This window comes from Medicago sativa, chromosome 6, assembly GCF_051527215.1.
Source record: "Medicago sativa cultivar Bolivia chromosome 6, Bolivia_mono, whole genome shotgun sequence".
Lineage (NCBI taxonomy): Eukaryota > Viridiplantae > Streptophyta > Magnoliopsida > Fabales > Fabaceae > Medicago > Medicago sativa.
In genome coordinates this window covers 43,451,150-43,469,033 of record NC_140754.1, presented here as the reverse complement: position 1 = coordinate 43,469,033, position 17,884 = coordinate 43,451,150, and the positions used below count along the sequence as shown (strand labels likewise).

The 17,884-nt window shown below is 37.4% G+C and overlaps 1 long non-coding RNA gene across 1 annotated transcript; it reads right to left on the bottom strand.

Annotated features, from left to right (window-relative positions):
• Positions 1-2,627: 2,627 nt before the first annotated feature.
• On the bottom strand, positions 2,628-17,393 carry LOC146915318 (uncharacterized). The gene is made up of 4 exons (XR_015014558.1): positions 16,511-17,393; positions 3,241-3,303; positions 3,040-3,153; positions 2,628-2,884 (listed from the first exon to the last, which is right to left on the bottom strand). It is a non-coding gene; the product is annotated as an uncharacterized LOC146915318 (long non-coding RNA).
• Positions 17,394-17,884: the final 491 nt, after the last annotated feature.

The following is a 17,884-nucleotide window of genomic DNA, read 5'->3' as shown; positions in this document are numbered from 1 at the left end:
GTTTGATCCCTTAAAAGGGTATGTAGGCAAGAAGTCAAAACTTCTCCAAGTCCAATAAAACAAAAATCCAAACACATTCTTCTCCCTCCAATTCTTAACCTAGCAAACCCTTAGGTGTAAATAACATTTTTCAAATAGCATTTAAAAATAAAGCGCGTGTGTAGAAAGTAAAGACGGTTCCTATAGGGTACTATAGTCGTTATGGGTGCCTAACACCTTCCCATGACGAAAACAACTCCCGGACCTCAATTCTCAAGGGTTTTTCTTATTTTTCCCTTCCCAAGAAAAAATGAGATATCAAAGGTTAAAAAGGTTCAAACTTAATCAATGTTTGACACCCGAAAAACCAAGATAAAACAGCTGGCGACTTCACTGGGGAGTTTTGAGAGTTACGCCTAGTCTTTATTTTCACGCTTGCGCTTTTGTTTTTACTTGCTTCTTTTATTTGCTTTCTTATGTGAATAAATGTTTAAATTCTTGCAAACGTGTGGGGTGAGAATATTAAAGTCCTACACCCGGGCTGAGTGAACTTAGGATTTAGGGGGGATATAATCGACAATTCATTCCGAGGGTTGCCTCGTGTATTGGATTATGCGATCAATCCCACATAGCTGAGGCATTTTGGGGATGATGTTGTCGGCGCGTGTTTGTCGCGTTTAGGCACTTTGCTTCCAATTGTTCTATGACGCTATGGACCGTAGATAACCAAACCCATCCATGGCTTTTTCTAGGATGTAGTGCGGGGGCTAAACCAAGTGTTGTCTCGAGTTTTAGTCGTCACACGATACTACACTCAAGTTAGACCTTCTCGCGAATAATCATGGAGCGAGTGTTTGTCTCGTGGCACCATGATATACGTGGGAGTGGTTGCAACTTGGGAACCTTTTTAGAACCCGATTACTATTACCCCAAAGCCCTAGTATCACCGGACACCATGTCCACCCATGACTCCTTGACTTTAAATCTTAACCCACCATGTTCTCTCCGTACTTGAATGTGATCATGCATACATGCATAAACTTTTTTTCATGCATTTATCGAAGGGCTTAGACAAATTGAATTTGTAAACATTGTAGGAATGGGGAAGACTAAGTCATACAGGTTCATGAAGGTTGATTTGACTAGCTTGAGAGAATTGGCACTCAAGATCGAGGATCCGACCGGTTTCCGACATCGTTACGAGGACTTACTTACTCTTCTCCGGACTAATGTGGAAGAGAAGCTTGTGCACACTCTAGTGCAATTCTATGATCGGGAATATCGGTGCTTCACTTTTCCTGACTTTCAGTTGGTACCTACTCTCGAGGCTTATTCTTCCTTGACAGGTTTACCCATAGCCGAAGGAACACCTTTCACGGGTCTTGAACATCCTCCTATTCCTTTGATTATTGCCCGTGATCTCCATCTCAAGACCTCTGATGTCTCCAAGAATCTTGTCACTAAGGCTCACATCCGAGGGTTCACTTCGAAATATCTACTTGGGAAAGCCAATCTCAAAACTACTTGTCAGGACACTCTTAAGGCTATTCTTGCACTACTCATCTATGGGCTTATCCTCTTTCCAAATCTTGATGACTTCGTGATGAATGCTATTATGATCTTCTGCTCCAAGAATTCGGTTCCTACTTTGCTGGCTGACACATACCATGCTATCCACGATCGATCTGGCAAGGGTCGTGCATACATTCTTTGCTGTGTACCTCTCCTATGTAGGTGGTTTATTTCGCACCTTCCGAAGTCTTTCCATGATAATCCAGAGAATTGGACTATTTCACAGCGGATTATGGCTCTCACCCCTAACGAAGTGGTTTGGCTCACTCCCGCCGCTAGGGTCAAAGAGATTATCTTCGGTGGTGGAAAGTTTCTTAACATACCTCTTCTTGGTACCCGGGGTGGAATCAACTATAATCCGGAGCTCGCCTTGCTACAATTTGGCTTCCCGATGAAAGAAAAGCCCGTTTATCTTGCTACATCTCCTTATTTCTTCCACTACTCCAATGCTCCTATAGGAATAAGAGAAGATTTCATAGAGGCTTGGTCTAAAATTCGGAAGAAAGATGTGAAGCATATGGGTGTGAGATCCGGTATTGCTCATGAGGCCTATACTCAATGGGTAATAAACCAGGCTGAGAAGATCGGCATGCCTTACCCCGCCATGAGATATGTGTCTGCATCTATTTCAACCATCACTACTACAAAAATGGGCTTATATAGCGCTTTTTTTTGGCTTTAGATAGCGCTTTTGAAGCGCTACTGTAAATGGCGCTGGTAAAGGTAATATAGCGCTTTTTTTTGTATAAAGTGCTAGCTAAAGCAGGGTTTATATAGCGCTTTATGTCAAAAAGCGCTAGCTAAGGTTCTCCTTAGATAGCGCTTTCGAAAAAAAATGCCATCTAAGACGGGTTTAAAAACAGCGTTTTTGTTTTAAAAGCGCTATGTAACAATATGTTTATATAACACTTTATAAAGGAAAAAAAGCGCTAGGAGAAGCATTTATTTTATTATTTTTTTGTCAATTTTTTTTCCCTTTGCAGATAGCGTTTTATATTAATTTAAAGTAAAGTATATATAAAGTCAGAAATTTTAAAGGAAATATATATAATTTTGGCACATTATAATTGAGACTATTATTTATCAAATAAAACTTAACCATACCTTAAAAAATGTATGTATATATAGCATAAAAGTCAGAAATGTATAGCCTCTAATATGGTAACATAGATATCTTTAAGAGTTACAACTAATTAGTTAACATAAATATCAAAATCTTCTATGGTGTCTTCATCTATCTTCTTGGTTTTCTCAACATTTTTATCCAAAACAAGCAGGCAAATCATCATTCATTTCCAAATTTCGTTCACTCTCCTCCACCTGAATCCTCCACCTGAATATATACCAGAAAACACCATTAAGCAATAACACTGTATTATATTAAAGATAAATTTAAAGTACTACTGATCATGAGTACAAATTAAAGCAAGATTATAAATTAAAACAACTACCACTTCTTGCAAATATATTTAGAAACATGAAACCCACCTTATCATAAAAATATCATATAACTTTTAAGCTCATCGTGAACTGACACCATTCTTCTTGGATTTCTCATAGTTTATCTTTTGAGTATGTCACACACTTGAAACCATCAATGCACTGCACATATTATAACAAAATATAACCATGTTACTTAATAAACTTAATTATATACAAATATTATACTTTAATATAAAAATAACATACCAGCTTTGGAATGTAGCAAGTGAAGACAAAGTACCAATTACTCTATTTTATCCCTTTCTGTTACTTGAGAGATCCAAACATAAAAGCAACATAAGCGCTTGAAGGTCGTTACAATTGTTTATGTGAAACTAAAAAAAGTACAATTAAAACAAATAATTAAACTAAAATATTTACACATGGCATCAAATTCTATAAAGGATCTATGGTTTTCCATCATTGGTAATATCACAAAATAAAATAACATCCTATAGTCTAAACAAGCTCTGCCGCAAGATCAGAAGAACAACACAGTTATGAGAAGAACCTAAATGAGCATCCTATAGTCTAAATATGAATCTCAACAACAAGTGCTAAGAACAAAATAAAATAACATCCTATACCTCAGGGATATCGTGCAGAGTAAATTACCAGTGCAAGGTTAGGCCCTATTACCAGAAGTACAATACAGTTACGAGAAGAACCTAAATGCACTTGAATAACAAATTTTGCTACTGACCAAATTTGTATCAAAATAAAAAGGTCATTGCACCACAGACTGAATAAGAATAATTATCATGCTTGAATATGAAGCCATCAGAGCCACAAACTACGGGATCCTCACAAGGTTTACTGCCAACTATGTGTTAGGAACATCAATTAACCATCAGAGCCACAAACAGAACGGCTTGAAGAGCAGTAAGTTATAACAAGCTTTAAAATTGAGGGAGTGGGAGATATCTGAGAGAGATGAGCTAACTAGGAAATACTTGTGACAAAAATAGATGTATTTTTTATTATGTCCGAATAAAGACCATCTTTCTCACATTATTTTGATTTTCATCAAATTTATATAAAAATTTGTTATCATAAGCAAATAACTAGAAAGTAGGCAATGAACTTTTATATAAACAAACCACAAGAAAAATAATTTTATATGACTATATACCATGTTTGAGCATCAGCGTGAATGAATGTTACTTCTGCACCAAAGAATGAAATTTAAGGATACTACCAAATACCATATTTTATAGAGACATCACCACGTGCCAAAATATATAACTCATGTTGATTGCAAAAGTCATTATCGGTTGTCAAGCAATTTTTTCTAGTTTATTTATATAACTCATGTCCTGGAGTTTTCCCCTCAAGTGCTTATCACATTACTAAGCATATCCAAATAATAACCTATATACTAATAATTTCCACACACAAGGAATTCAATTCAGCTAGCTGAAGTTAACCTAATAATAACGAAATTAAGTAATATCATTCTGCCAAATTAGCTAAAAATTTGTTCAAATTCAAACCACCAAATATCCAATATACTAACTAATTTTCACACTGCAAGAAATCCTCCTCACCAAAATTAACCCCATAATAACGAAATTAAGCAACTTAACACCCCAAAAACTCGACATACTAATTAATTTTCACACAAGAGGAATCAAACTAACAGAAATCAAACTAAAAATAATGAAATAAGCAATATTAAATAAATAATAAGCAAATTCAAACCCCACATAACCAATATACTAATTAATTTCCACACACAGGGAATCAAAATCAGTGAAATTAAATTGGTATACTAGTGTCGCGTCATTTTTCGGAGATCAATGCTATTTGATTAGCTTATTGACTCACTAATTATTTCACGACTTTGAAAAAATTTATTTTAAATTGGGGGGTCCGGGGGTTGGTTACATAAAGGGAAGGTGTTAGCACCCTTTATGTCCGTAGTACTCTACGGGAACCTTTTAGTTTTATTTAAATAATGTGCTATAACTTGCTTATTTTGAAAAAAAGAATTTTAAGTGATTAAAAAAAGGAGAACCTAATTATCTACATTTTATTGATTTGGAAGGACGAGTGTCCTCTGCCTACGTACCCGTGAGGGATCAAAACCTCGTAGTTCGGGGTTACAAAAACTGACGTTTGATTGGTTGTGTGTTTTTTATTAGTTTGAAAAAGGTTTTTAAAATGGAAAAGCCAAATGGCAAAATGAATTTGTTTGTGGTTTTTATATTAGAGAAAAATGACTTGAAGTATGATTAAATTGATTGAAGTTTAATTAAGGAAAGAAAATAAAAAGGACGTCACTTGATTTAAGATCAAGGTTTATTTAAGAAAAATATTTTTGTGATTTTTGGTATATGCATTTTTTGTTGTTTTTGAAATGATAACTATACTAAAATTTACGCTAACGGAGCATAAAAGAATAAATGCGTAGGTATTTCGTAGTGACGTTGGATCACCACGAAAACCTTTAACCTAATCTAGAAACAAAATAAAAGGCATACACACACACACACGCACACATGCACCTAAACTATTACAAGAAACCTATTAATACATTCTAAGGTCTGCATAAAAATAAATAAATTACATGAAAGCCTATTTTTTTTAACAATCTAAATGGTGTGCGAGAAAAAACGGAAATAAATAAGTTACATTAGAGCCTAAATACATTCTAAATCAATGCGAGTAAAAAAATAGGAGACATGGAAGTAAATATGTGAATGCTGAACAAAAAATAAAATGCTAAAGAAAAAATAAAATGTAACGGAAGTTTAAGATGCATGAAAATGATAAGAAACGAGATGCTGGGGGTGCAAGCAGTAAATAGGGAGTGTGAAAATTAAAAAGGACAGACTGGGCTTCAGAGAGGAGACAGGCGTGTGGGCCTATGGGGTTAACCAGGACCATTTGATCCTGATCAAAGGGGTCCTGGGGGCGCAAGTACACGTTAAGAGTGTAGGCACGCAGGCATGGGAATATTGTGGTTTATAAATAGGCTGTACAGCCTTTTCCTTTCATTTTTCCACAAATTTCTCTCTCCTTCTCTCGTATCCTTCTCACGCCTCTCTCTGTTATGTTCTTCTTTCATTCTTTTTATTTTATTTTTTACGATTTTCTTTCTTCTCCTAAATCCTTTCTTCTTCTTAATTTCAAAACTTCCATACCCAATATACTAACCCTGGATTCGACAGTTTAAAGAAAAAAAGAAAATCAATATCAATACCTTTTGTGTTTGTTCTTTTGCCAATTCGAGTTTTGAAGTTGCGGCTATTGGTACTGGAACGGTTGACTGCTGTTCGTTGATGCTGAAACGGTTGATTGGTGTGGATGGCTTCGACGGTCGTGATTTGACGCGGACAATCGTTTGTTGATGTGGATCGGTTGGTACGAATGACTTTGGTTTGAGGTCGGTTGGCTTGAGAGTTGTCGAGGCCAATTGGGATTTGGGTATTTGGATTAGTTTTTGGTTTATAGTGATAGTGTTGGAGGCCGATTTGGTTTGGTAGTGGTCCGTGAACGTGATTGATTCTGTCGTATTGCTTTGATGAGGATTCGGCTGTGTTGGTTTGATTTGCGGTGGTGAAAGTGAGCCTGAGTTGTTGGTTCCGTCCTTGTGAATGGTTTTGAGAGAAAACGGCTTGCTATGATACGGTGTTGTGTGTCTGTGCTTCGGTTTTCTTGCGACTGTTACTGGTTTCAAATTCGGCACTTGTGAGAATACTGAAAAAGTGTTGGTGATATTGAAGGGGAATTGTTGTGAAATTGAGGATTTGATTGCAGGTTCGGATACTGGAAAATTGTGCGTTCTCAGATGAATTTTTTGGCCCCCATTCTTTGTGTGCGCAGGTTCTTTATTTATAATGAAGGGATTTGAGTTTGGCAGAAAATTTGGTAACTTGGGGAGGAGAAGAAGCAAAGTTCGTTACAGGATTGATGATGAGACTGTGAAACACGCTTGACAGGTTGTGTTCATCCTTATGCTGAGTTTGTGGAACAAATGGGACTACGTTTTGGATTTGGACGGACAAAGAAATAAAATGGAATAATAATGAAAAGAGAAGATAAAGACTAACAAAAATAATAATAAAAAAAAGGATAAAGTTAGAAATAGAAAATTAACTAAAACAATAAATACATTTTTTTAAAACAAAATTTAAAGTTAATTAAAATTATTTTTAAAATTAGCTAAAAGATGGAAATAAAAAAAAAATGAACACTAAAGTGAGACGAGGGCCCGACTCGGAACCAAACATGAAGTATTTTAAAATACCTCTCTGCTGGATTTTTAACTGAAACACTAGATCGATTAGGGTCACGTGACGCGTGTCAGTGGGACCTTAGGTCAAAAATTGGGGTATGACAGATGCCCCTATTTAAGTTTCTTCGTCCGGAGATTTGAAGATGGAATCTTTAATTCGATCGGAGCGAAGAGACTTAAATACAAAGTACACCAATTTTGGACCTAAGATGCTATGAATGCTCGTGAAATGCTTGTATGAATGCAGGACGGCAAATATGACTTGACTGAGACGAGAAACAAAAACGGGATACCCAAATTCGTTGAAGAATGGGATCCGACTCCGCTAGCGGGAATGTAGTTTCACTGGGGAAAATAATTGTCTACTATCGTGTTGATGATATGAAGACAAATGAAAGGAAACAAAATCTTGAACAGACACTGGGAATTTTGAAATGTATTTGTAAACTGATGGTTTGTAGAAACTGACACTTGAAGTTAAATTTGATTGGTGACATCTCTGAACCAGACACACTAAGGATGATACTTTTGTCATTCCGTCATCCGACAAAACGGGGGACGACACTTGAGAGAACAGAAATTGAGTGGCGTCTCGTCATCCGACATACCAGGAGATGACACTGTTGTCATTCCGTCATCCGATAAAACGGGGAATGATGACTTTGACCTTCGTAATCCGATAAACCGGGGAATGAAACACTTGATATTCCGTGATCCGAAAAAAACGGGGAATGATGATTTGATATTCCGTAATCCGTTAAACCGGGGAATGAAACACTTGATATTTCGTAATCCGACAAAACGGAGAATGATAATTGATATTCCGTAATCCGACAAAACGAGGAATGGTGATTTGATATTCCGTAATCCGTTAAACCGGGGAATGAAACACTTGATATTCCGTGATCCGAAAAAAACGGGGAATGATGATTTGATATTCCGTAATCCGTTAAACCGGGGAATGAAACACTTGATATTCCGTAATCCGACAAAACGGGGAATGATAATTGATATTCCGTAATCCGACAAAACGGGGAATGGTGATTTGATATTCCGTAATCCGTTAAACCGGGGAATGAAACACTTGATATTCCGTAATCCGACAAAACGGGGAATGATGATTTGATATTCCGTAATCCGTTAAACCGGGGAATGGTGATTTGATATTCCGTAATCCGTTAAACCGGGGAATGAAACACTTGATATTCCGTGATCCGAAAAAACGGGGAATGATGATTTGATATTCCGTAATCCGTTAAACCGGGGAATGAAACACTTGATATTCCGTAATCCGACAAAACGGGGAATGATAATTGATATTCCGTAATCCGACAAAACGGGGAATGGTGATTTGATATTCCGTAATCCGTTAAACCGGGGAATGAAACACTTGATATTCCGTAATCCGACAAAACGGGGAATGAGATACTTGAGAAGATAAAGATTGAGTGACATCTCGTTTTCTGACAAAGCAGGGGACGTCACTTTTGTGAAAATAAAATGTGACCTCGAACTGTTCATTAGTTGGAACTGATCGTTTGAAACATGATGAAAGGTAAACTCAAGCGGTCCGTTGTTTGAAACTGGCAGCTTGAAACAAGACAAAAAGTAAACTCAAGCGGTCCGTTGTTTAGGACTGGCAGCTTGAAACAATTGAAGACTGAAACGAAAAGATATGACCAAACACTAGGTGACTGATGCAACCATGTATGAATTGATATTGTGTATATGTTGTGTATGAATATGTGAAAGTATTAATGTATGAATGTATAAATGTCTGAACGTAATTTGTATGACTGTACGAATTGTATATGACCGGTGAACTCGATGAGACATGACACGACAGGTAAGACGGGAGGCGGATTGACATCGCAGTACAAACACTCGACAAACTTCCTTGGAGATGATATTATTGTGAACCAATCGAGCCGTTGACGGTGTGAAACCTGGCACAAGGTAGCAACTGGTGAATAGCAACCGATGAATCTTGGGGAGAAAGCCCATTGTTTAACCAAAAGTCTGGAAGAAGTCACCATTTGTAAATCAGCGCGGAGTGCCTTTCCTCTGGCATGCTTCAACAGTCATGTTTTTTTTTTTTTTTTTTTTTGTTTTGAAAATCCCTAACTTTTGCTTGGACCGCCCTTTCGGGTTTTCAGTCCACCGGGAATATATTCCTTTTTTTGTGCCCCTAATTTTTGCCTGGGCTGCTCTTTCGGGTTTTCAGTCCACCGGGACGCTCTCTATTGCCTAAGCCGCCTTTTCAGGTTTTCAACTTAGCGAGCATTTATTTTTGTATTTCTTTTTGTTTTTTTTTTTTTTTTTGACTGTGAAAGCATCTTGCTTGAAGCAGAGGTCCCCTCCATTGTGTTTAGACATGTTTCTCTTCCGGAATGTAACCGTTCTCGAGGCGGATGCTGATGTACGCTTCGACTACTCACAAGTTCAAAGAGAGTGCGTTTGTTGTTCACACTTTTCAAAAGATGTAAAAAAAGGTTTTTGTATTTTGAAAAAAAAAATTTGCTTCAAGTATTGCCATCAAAAATAGAAGAAATTTGCAAATAGAATAAATGAGAGTTCCAAATAAATGGGCACAGGCTCGAATTTGATGAATTGAGTGGTGGCCTACCAATGGCATGGCTCCACGGATCTTTGAAAAAAATTGGAAAATAGTAAATATATGGGAAAGGTACATTGAACACAATAACCGTTATACTCCCTGACAACTTTGAATGCCCCAGTTCCGAGTCTTTGATCTGCAGATGCTTCGAATCGGAGGTTCTTTTGACGACTGGATGCCCCAAGTGGACTGTGCTGACTGATGCAGTTACCTGTCATGATCCTTAACTTTTGCATAGATTGCCCTTTTGGGTTTCAATCTATCAGGATAATCATTTTTGTTCATGTCTCTAATTTTTGCCTGGACCGCCCTTTCGGGTTTTCAGTCCACCGAGACGCTCATTTTTGCCTAAGCCGCTTTTTAAGATTTGCGACTTACCGAGCTTTTATTTTTGACAGAGTATTTCTTGACTGCACCGACATTCATATGACGTGTGTGTTTGTCACCATCCGTAGTTGTAAGAGTCATTGCACATGGGCCTTCATAATTAGGTGTCCACTTGCCCCTGGAGTCTGGTTGGAAAGTAGTACAAAGTTCCCTTCTTGAAATTCATGGGGACGAACCTTTTTGTTAGAAACTTGTTTCAAACCTCTTTTGATATATTTGTACAAGGTCGTCATGAGTTTAGATTCGATCAAGCTTGGACTTTAGTAGAACTCCCATTAACGGGACTTCAACCTCCACGGGAAGCACTATCTCCATGTTGTATATTGGGGAAGGAGGGGGGGTTGCCCCTGTTTGAAATGTGTACTGAAGTACGATATCCGTGCGAGGCAACAGTAACATCTCATGCCAGTCTTTGTGAGTGACTGCCATCTTCTGATCAATGTTCTTGATTTTTGTTTGCAGCTTTGACGGCTAAGATGCCCCAGTATGTGAGATCTCGTCGGGAGTCTCCTTATTTTCCTTCTTCAGCTTCGGACACAGGGAACTCAAAGTTGGAAGAGAGTACATGGTTAACGTGTTCAACGGGTTTATTAATGCATGATTTGATTATCGATTTTGACAAGTGTATAAGTTATGATTATGCAGATATTTGAGAATGATTTTTTTTTTTGTATTACCATTTTTCCAGAACAAAGCACAAAATAAAAACAAAGTCGGGATCAAAACGACCTTTTTATTAATGATGAAAATACTTAAAGCAAAAGCCCTACACAAGTTCACAGTCGTCTCGGGCAGAACGAAAGGATATTTTTTGAAAAACGAAAATCAATAAACACCACATTATTTGAACAAAGGAAATAGCTGAAGGAACAAACACAACGACACTGAAAGCGGCAAATCACTCCATACGTCACTAAAACTATGCACCACCACTTCAGAATGAGGTCCCGTGGTTCGGTATCATATTAGCTTTGCACATTTTGATTCAAGTCTGTGAAGGATAGGACCTTGGCTTCGACTAAATCTTGAACTGCATTCCTCAAGGCATAACAACGCTCAACATCGTGACCCGGCGCCCCTTGATGGAAGTCACATGAGAGATCGGCTCTAAAACCTGCTGGCAATTTTCTAGGCATCGGAGGAGGCGGCCTGGTCTGGACATAATTCCCTTCGAGCAAAGATGGGAGCAACTCAGCATACTTCATGGGAATCGGATCAAATCGTGTCCTTGGAGCCTGTTGTCGAGGTTGTTGATGTTGATACGGTTGTTGATCGGCATTGGGAACGGGTGTAATAGCGGCCACATGTTGATAGGCCGAATATTTTTGCTGAGGCCGCCCTTTCACCATACTAACCTCCTGCTCTTTCTTTTTCGAACTACTAGCGGGGACACTTTCATTGATCAATCGTCCTTCTCGGACTCCTTCTTCTAGTCGTACACCCGTAGCAACCATCTCAGCAAAGTCCCTGGGGGTACTTCCGACCATATTCACGTAATAGAACTGACTGAGAGTTTTAAAAAAGAGCTTGGTCATCTCCTTCTCTTCTATGCGCGGGCTGACTTGGGCAGCAGTATCCCTCCACCGCTGGGCATACTCTTTGAACGTTTCTTTGTCTCCCTGAGTCATAGCTTGTAGATCACTTCGATCTGGGGCCATATCCACATTGTAACTGTATTGCTCCACAAAAGCATCACACAGATCTTGAAAAGTTTGGATATTTGTTTTATCTAGATTCATGTACCATTTTGAGGCAGGACTAGCCAAACTTTCATGGAAGAAATAGATAAGGACTGAATCATCCTTGGAATAGGCAGACATTCTTCTCACATACATTGTTAGATGTTCCTCAGGACAGGATTTTCCCTTATACTTCTCGAAGTCCGGTACCTTGAACTTGTGGGGTATTTGAACATTTGGCACCAAACAAAGATCATAAGCAGTCTTCCCAAATACTTTCTTCCTGTGGAGGGCTCTCACATCTCGCTGAATTTCATCATATTTTTGCTGCAAGTCATTCACTCTATCATAGGCTTCCATATTCCCTGAATGGTAGATGGGCTCTTCTTCTTGTGGAATGGTATGCATCACAGGTGCTGAATAGGTCATAGTGACTGGAGGAGCTCTCATAAGAGGTGGAGGAACATGAGCTACATATTGATGGGTAGGCATCTGAGCTTCACAAGCAACGGGACGGAGTATTTCGCCAGCAGTAAGAGACGGGAACCAGGGCACAAAACGTTGTGGAGCAGAGTACTCCGGAGTATCGGCACAAAACATCCATTCAGGGCCAATAGAAACAGTTTCGGCTTGAGTCCTGATAGGAGGAGCAGGAGGACGTGCTTGAGCAACCGTCAGTGTCTTCATCAATTCAGTCATTTCGTCCATCTTGGTCTGCATGGCTGCAATTTCCTCCCGAAGCAATTGATTTTCTTGCTCGAGAAAATCCATCTTCTCTTTATGATTGCTCGAGTGTTGTACATGCGAGTTGATTTCAGACGAGGACGCCATGACACTTTTGAGATAGGTTGACCCTTTTTATAGGAAAAACAAACGTGTGAGACACGGACTTGAAACTATGAATGCATGATGATGGATTATGCAAAAATGGACACTTTTTATTTTATCGAAGGACTCGTCAAAGTAATTGTAAACATCATAAGGAACATCGCTTCATTCGATAATTGAAAATATTACAAACAGTTTCTTTTTTTAAAAAAAAGCAAAAGCAAAGTCAAGGCAAAAGTCCCTAACAAAGCTAAAGTCTAGTTAAGACTTTTGAAAATGCATTTCTTGGTGTTCCTCTTTTCAAGGTCTATACCTCTGATGCTTACAAGACGACTTATCTAAGTCCTTCGATATTTTGATGAGAAATTTTTTTTTTTATGAAGATATGCATGTATGCATGAATATGCTAAAGAACAATGAAAACATGGTGAGGTTTAAGGTCCATGATGATGGAGTCAAGGGAAAAAACGCCATTGGTAAGGACTATGGTTTTCAAATGTACCTGTATCACGGGTTCTACCAAGTTCCCAAATTACAACTACCCTTATAAATATATCGGTGTATAGGAATGCTCCTAGTCCAATATCATCCACAAGGAAGTCTAGTTTGAGTGTAGTATCGCGTGTCAACTAAAGTCAAGAATGCTCTTGGTTTAGCCACCGCACTACGTCCTAAAAAGGCCAAGATGGGTTAAGGGTTACTAAGGTCCACGGCTTCGACGGACACTCACATTGAAAGTAATAACGTCGACATGAATGCTCATGACAACAAGAGTACTACCTTCCGCGAGGCCTCCACCGAGTAGGGTTATCACATGTGCACATGGTCCAAGAATGCTCTTGGTATGACACTATGATTATACCCTGTCCTATCTTATATTTCTCTCAAGTCCGGGTTAGGACTTATCTCACCACTCACGTTTAAAGAAAGAAGAAAGAAGAAGGAGAGAACATATATACACGTATTTCCATCTTTTATTTTTTGATTTTTTTTTTTAAGCAAGTTATAGCACAAAAATTTAGGTAAAACCAAGTTAGGCTCAACCCTCTTAGGGGGCATCCCCAGCGGAGTCGCCATTTCTGTCGCGTCATTTTTCGGAGATCAATGCTATTTGATTAGCTTATTGACTCACTAATTATTTCACGACTTTGAAAAAATTTATTTTAAATTGGGGGGTCCGGGGGTTGGTTACATAAAGGGAAGGTGTTAGCACCCTTTATGTCCGTAGTACTCTACGGGAACCTTTTAGTTTTATTTAAATAATGTGCTATAACTTGCTTATTTTGAAAAAAAGAATTTTAAGTGATTAAAAAAAGGAGAACCTAATTATCTACATTTTATTGATTTGGAAGGACGAGTGTCCTCTGCCTACGTACCCGTGAGGGATCAAAACCTCGTAGTTCGGGGTTACAAAAACTGACGTTTGATTGGTTGTGTGTTTTTTATTAGTTTGAAAAAGGTTTTTAAAATGGAAAAGCCAAATGGCAAAATGAATTTGTTTGTGGTTTTTATATTAGAGAAAAATGACTTGAAGTATGATTAAATTGATTGAAGTTTAATTAAGGAAAGAAAATAAAAAGGACGTCACTTGATTTAAGATCAAGGTTTATTTAAGAAAAATATTTTTGTGATTTTTGGTATATGCATTTTTTGTTGTTTTTGAAATGATAACTATACTAAAATTTACGCTAACGGAGCATAAAAGAATAAATGCGTAGGTATTTCGTAGTGACGTTGGATCACCACGAAAACCTTTAACCTAATCTAGAAACAAAATAAAAGGCATACACACACACACGCACACATGCACCTAAACTATTACAAGAAACCTATTAATACATTCTAAGGTCTGCATAAAAATAAATAAATTACATGAAAGCCTATTTTTTTTAACAATCTAAATGGTGTGCGAGAAAAAACGGAAATAAATAAGTTACATTAGAGCCTAAATACATTCTAAATCAATGCGAGTAAAAAAATAGGAGACATGGAAGTAAATATGTGAATGCTGAACAAAAAATAAAATGCTAAAGAAAAAATAAAATGTAACGGAAGTTTAAGATGCATGAAAATGATAAGAAACGAGATGCTGGGGGTGCAAGCAGTAAATAGGGAGTGTGAAAATTAAAAAGGACAGACTGGGCTTCAGAGAGGAGACAGGCGTGTGGGCCTATGGGGTTAACCAGGACCATTTGATCCTGATCAAAGGGGTCCTGGGGGCGCAAGTACACGTTAAGAGTGTAGGCACGCAGGCATGGGAATATTGTGGTTTATAAATAGGCTGTACAGCCTTTTCCTTTCATTTTTCCACAAATTTCTCTCTCCTTCTCTCGTATCCTTCTCACGCCTCTCTCTGTTATGTTCTTCTTTCATTCTTTTTATTTTATTTTTTACGATTTTCTTTCTTCTCCTAAATCCTTTCTTCTTCTTAATTTCAAAACTTCCATACCCAATATACTAACCCTGGATTCGACAGTTTAAAGAAAAAAAGAAAATCAATATCAATACCTTTTGTGTTTGTTCTTTTGCCAATTCGAGTTTTGAAGTTGCGGCTATTGGTACTGGAACGGTTGACTGCTGTTCGTTGATGCTGAAACGGTTGATTGGTGTGGATGGCTTCGACGGTCGTGATTTGACGCGGACAATCGTTTGTTGATGTGGATCGGTTGGTACGAATGACTTTGGTTTGAGGTCGGTTGGCTTGAGAGTTGTCGAGGCCAATTGGGATTTGGGTATTTGGATTAGTTTTTGGTTTATAGTGATAGTGTTGGAGGCCGATTTGGTTTGGTAGTGGTCCGTGAACGTGATTGATTCTGTCGTATTGCTTTGATGAGGATTCGGCTGTGTTGGTTTGATTTGCGGTGGTGAAAGTGAGCCTGAGTTGTTGGTTCCGTCCTTGTGAATGGTTTTGAGAGAAAACGGCTTGCTATGATACGGTGTTGTGTGTCTGTGCTTCGGTTTTCTTGCGACTGTTACTGGTTTCAAATTCGGCACTTGTGAGAATACTGAAAAAGTGTTGGTGATATTGAAGGGGAATTGTTGTGAAATTGAGGATTTGATTGCAGGTTCGGATACTGGAAAATTGTGCGTTCTCAGATGAATTTTTTGGCCCCCATTCTTTGTGTGCGCAGGTTCTTTATTTATAATGAAGGGATTTGAGTTTGGCAGAAAATTTGGTAACTTGGGGAGGAGAAGAAGCAAAGTTCGTTACAGGATTGATGATGAGACTGTGAAACACGCTTGACAGGTTGTGTTCATCCTTATGCTGAGTTTGTGGAACAAATGGGACTACGTTTTGGATTTGGACGGACAAAGAAATAAAATGGAATAATAATGAAAAGAGAAGATAAAGACTAACAAAAATAATAATAAAAAAAAGGATAAAGTTAGAAATAGAAAATTAACTAAAACAATAAATACATTTTTTTAAAACAAAATTTAAAGTTAATTAAAATTATTTTTAAAATTAGCTAAAAGATGGAAATAAAAAAAAAATGAACACTAAAGTGAGACGAGGGCCCGACTCGGAACCAAACATGAAGTATTTTAAAATACCTCTCTGCTGGATTTTTAACTGAAACACTAGATCGATTAGGGTCACGTGACGCGTGTCAGTGGGACCTTAGGTCAAAAATTGGGGTATGACAACTAGAATCCGCTGCAACACAAATCTAGAGCTCACGACGAAAGAAGAAGGGAAGGAAAATCTAGAGAGAGAGGGGATACCTGGACGGAAGTTACGGTTTCCGGCGGAGGACGAATAACCTAATGGTCAAGAGCTGACGATGATGTCGATTCTGTCGGCTTCCATGAGGAGGTTTTGTGTGTGTGGTGGAGTCTTCGATTCGTGAACTTGGGTCTGTGGATTTGTGAATCGCAGAGAGAGTGAGATTTGGGGATAGAGTCAATTGATTTTGAAAACTACTCCCTCGTTCTTTTTTTAAGTGTTTTTTTGGGTGAATTTTTCGTTCCTATTTAACTGTCTTTTTGATATTTTAAGGATACAATTTGTCCATTATACCCTTTGTCAATTACTTTTATCTTTTTTAATAAAACTAATTAATGTTATTTATTTGGAAAACTAAAGTTTGTTTTTTTTTTTAAAAAGTTTGTTTGTTTTTTAAACAAAGTTTGTTTCTTATTATCTTCAAAAAAAATTAAAATTTGTTCCAAACAATGGTTCCAAAAAAAGTTAAAATTCTATAAATAAGATGAATAACAATTGTTAAAAAATTCAAGTGTGACTCTAGCATTGGTTGAAACCATAGTTGAAGCCTTAACTTTAATTAAAGGAGTTGGAAAGAAGTTAATTTTTTCTTAACTTTTGATTAATGTGAAGTTGGAATAAATTTTATATTGACTTAAAATAATTAAAAAGATGTGCACGATATTTAGAAAATTGACAATTGTTTGTTATGAGGGAGAGAGTGCGCAAGAAAGAAAAGGAATTTGTTGGAGAAAAAGATAATAACTGACAATTGTTTGTTACGAGAGAAAAATAACATATTAAATTTATTGGAAAGATAAAGTGTGTGCAAAAATATAGGAAATTATTGGTGGATTAAAATGAGGGTATAATAGGAAGAAAATGTGCAAAAAATACACATCACTATTTTGGTGTCAATTTTCTGAAAAGACACTTAAAAAGGAACGGAGGGAGTAATTTTTTTAGGGTATAAGGGATTTAGGGAGTAGGAAACCAATTTTTTGGAGGGAGAGATATCTTTTTTGGAAATGTTTGGAGAAAATAATATTTTAAGTGATATATATGAAAAAAAATATTAAAAAAATATGTGTTTTGATACAGCAATTAATTTTCATAAAAATTGAAAAAAAAATCCGAAATATGTGTTATGCAGGGATCGAACAGAGGACCATTAGTTCAAAGCGTAAAAAAAAAACAAAATAAAATATCAGCACAGGGAATCGAACAAGGGATTTGAAGGTTATAGTGTTAATGCTTATGTTCGCTTAGATAGCGCTTTTTTTAACCTATAAGCGCTATCATTCTCAAGCATACAGTAGCGCTTATTAAGCGCTATTTAAGGTTGCTTTATTTATAGCGCTTTCCATCAAAAGCGCCATATACAATTAATCATG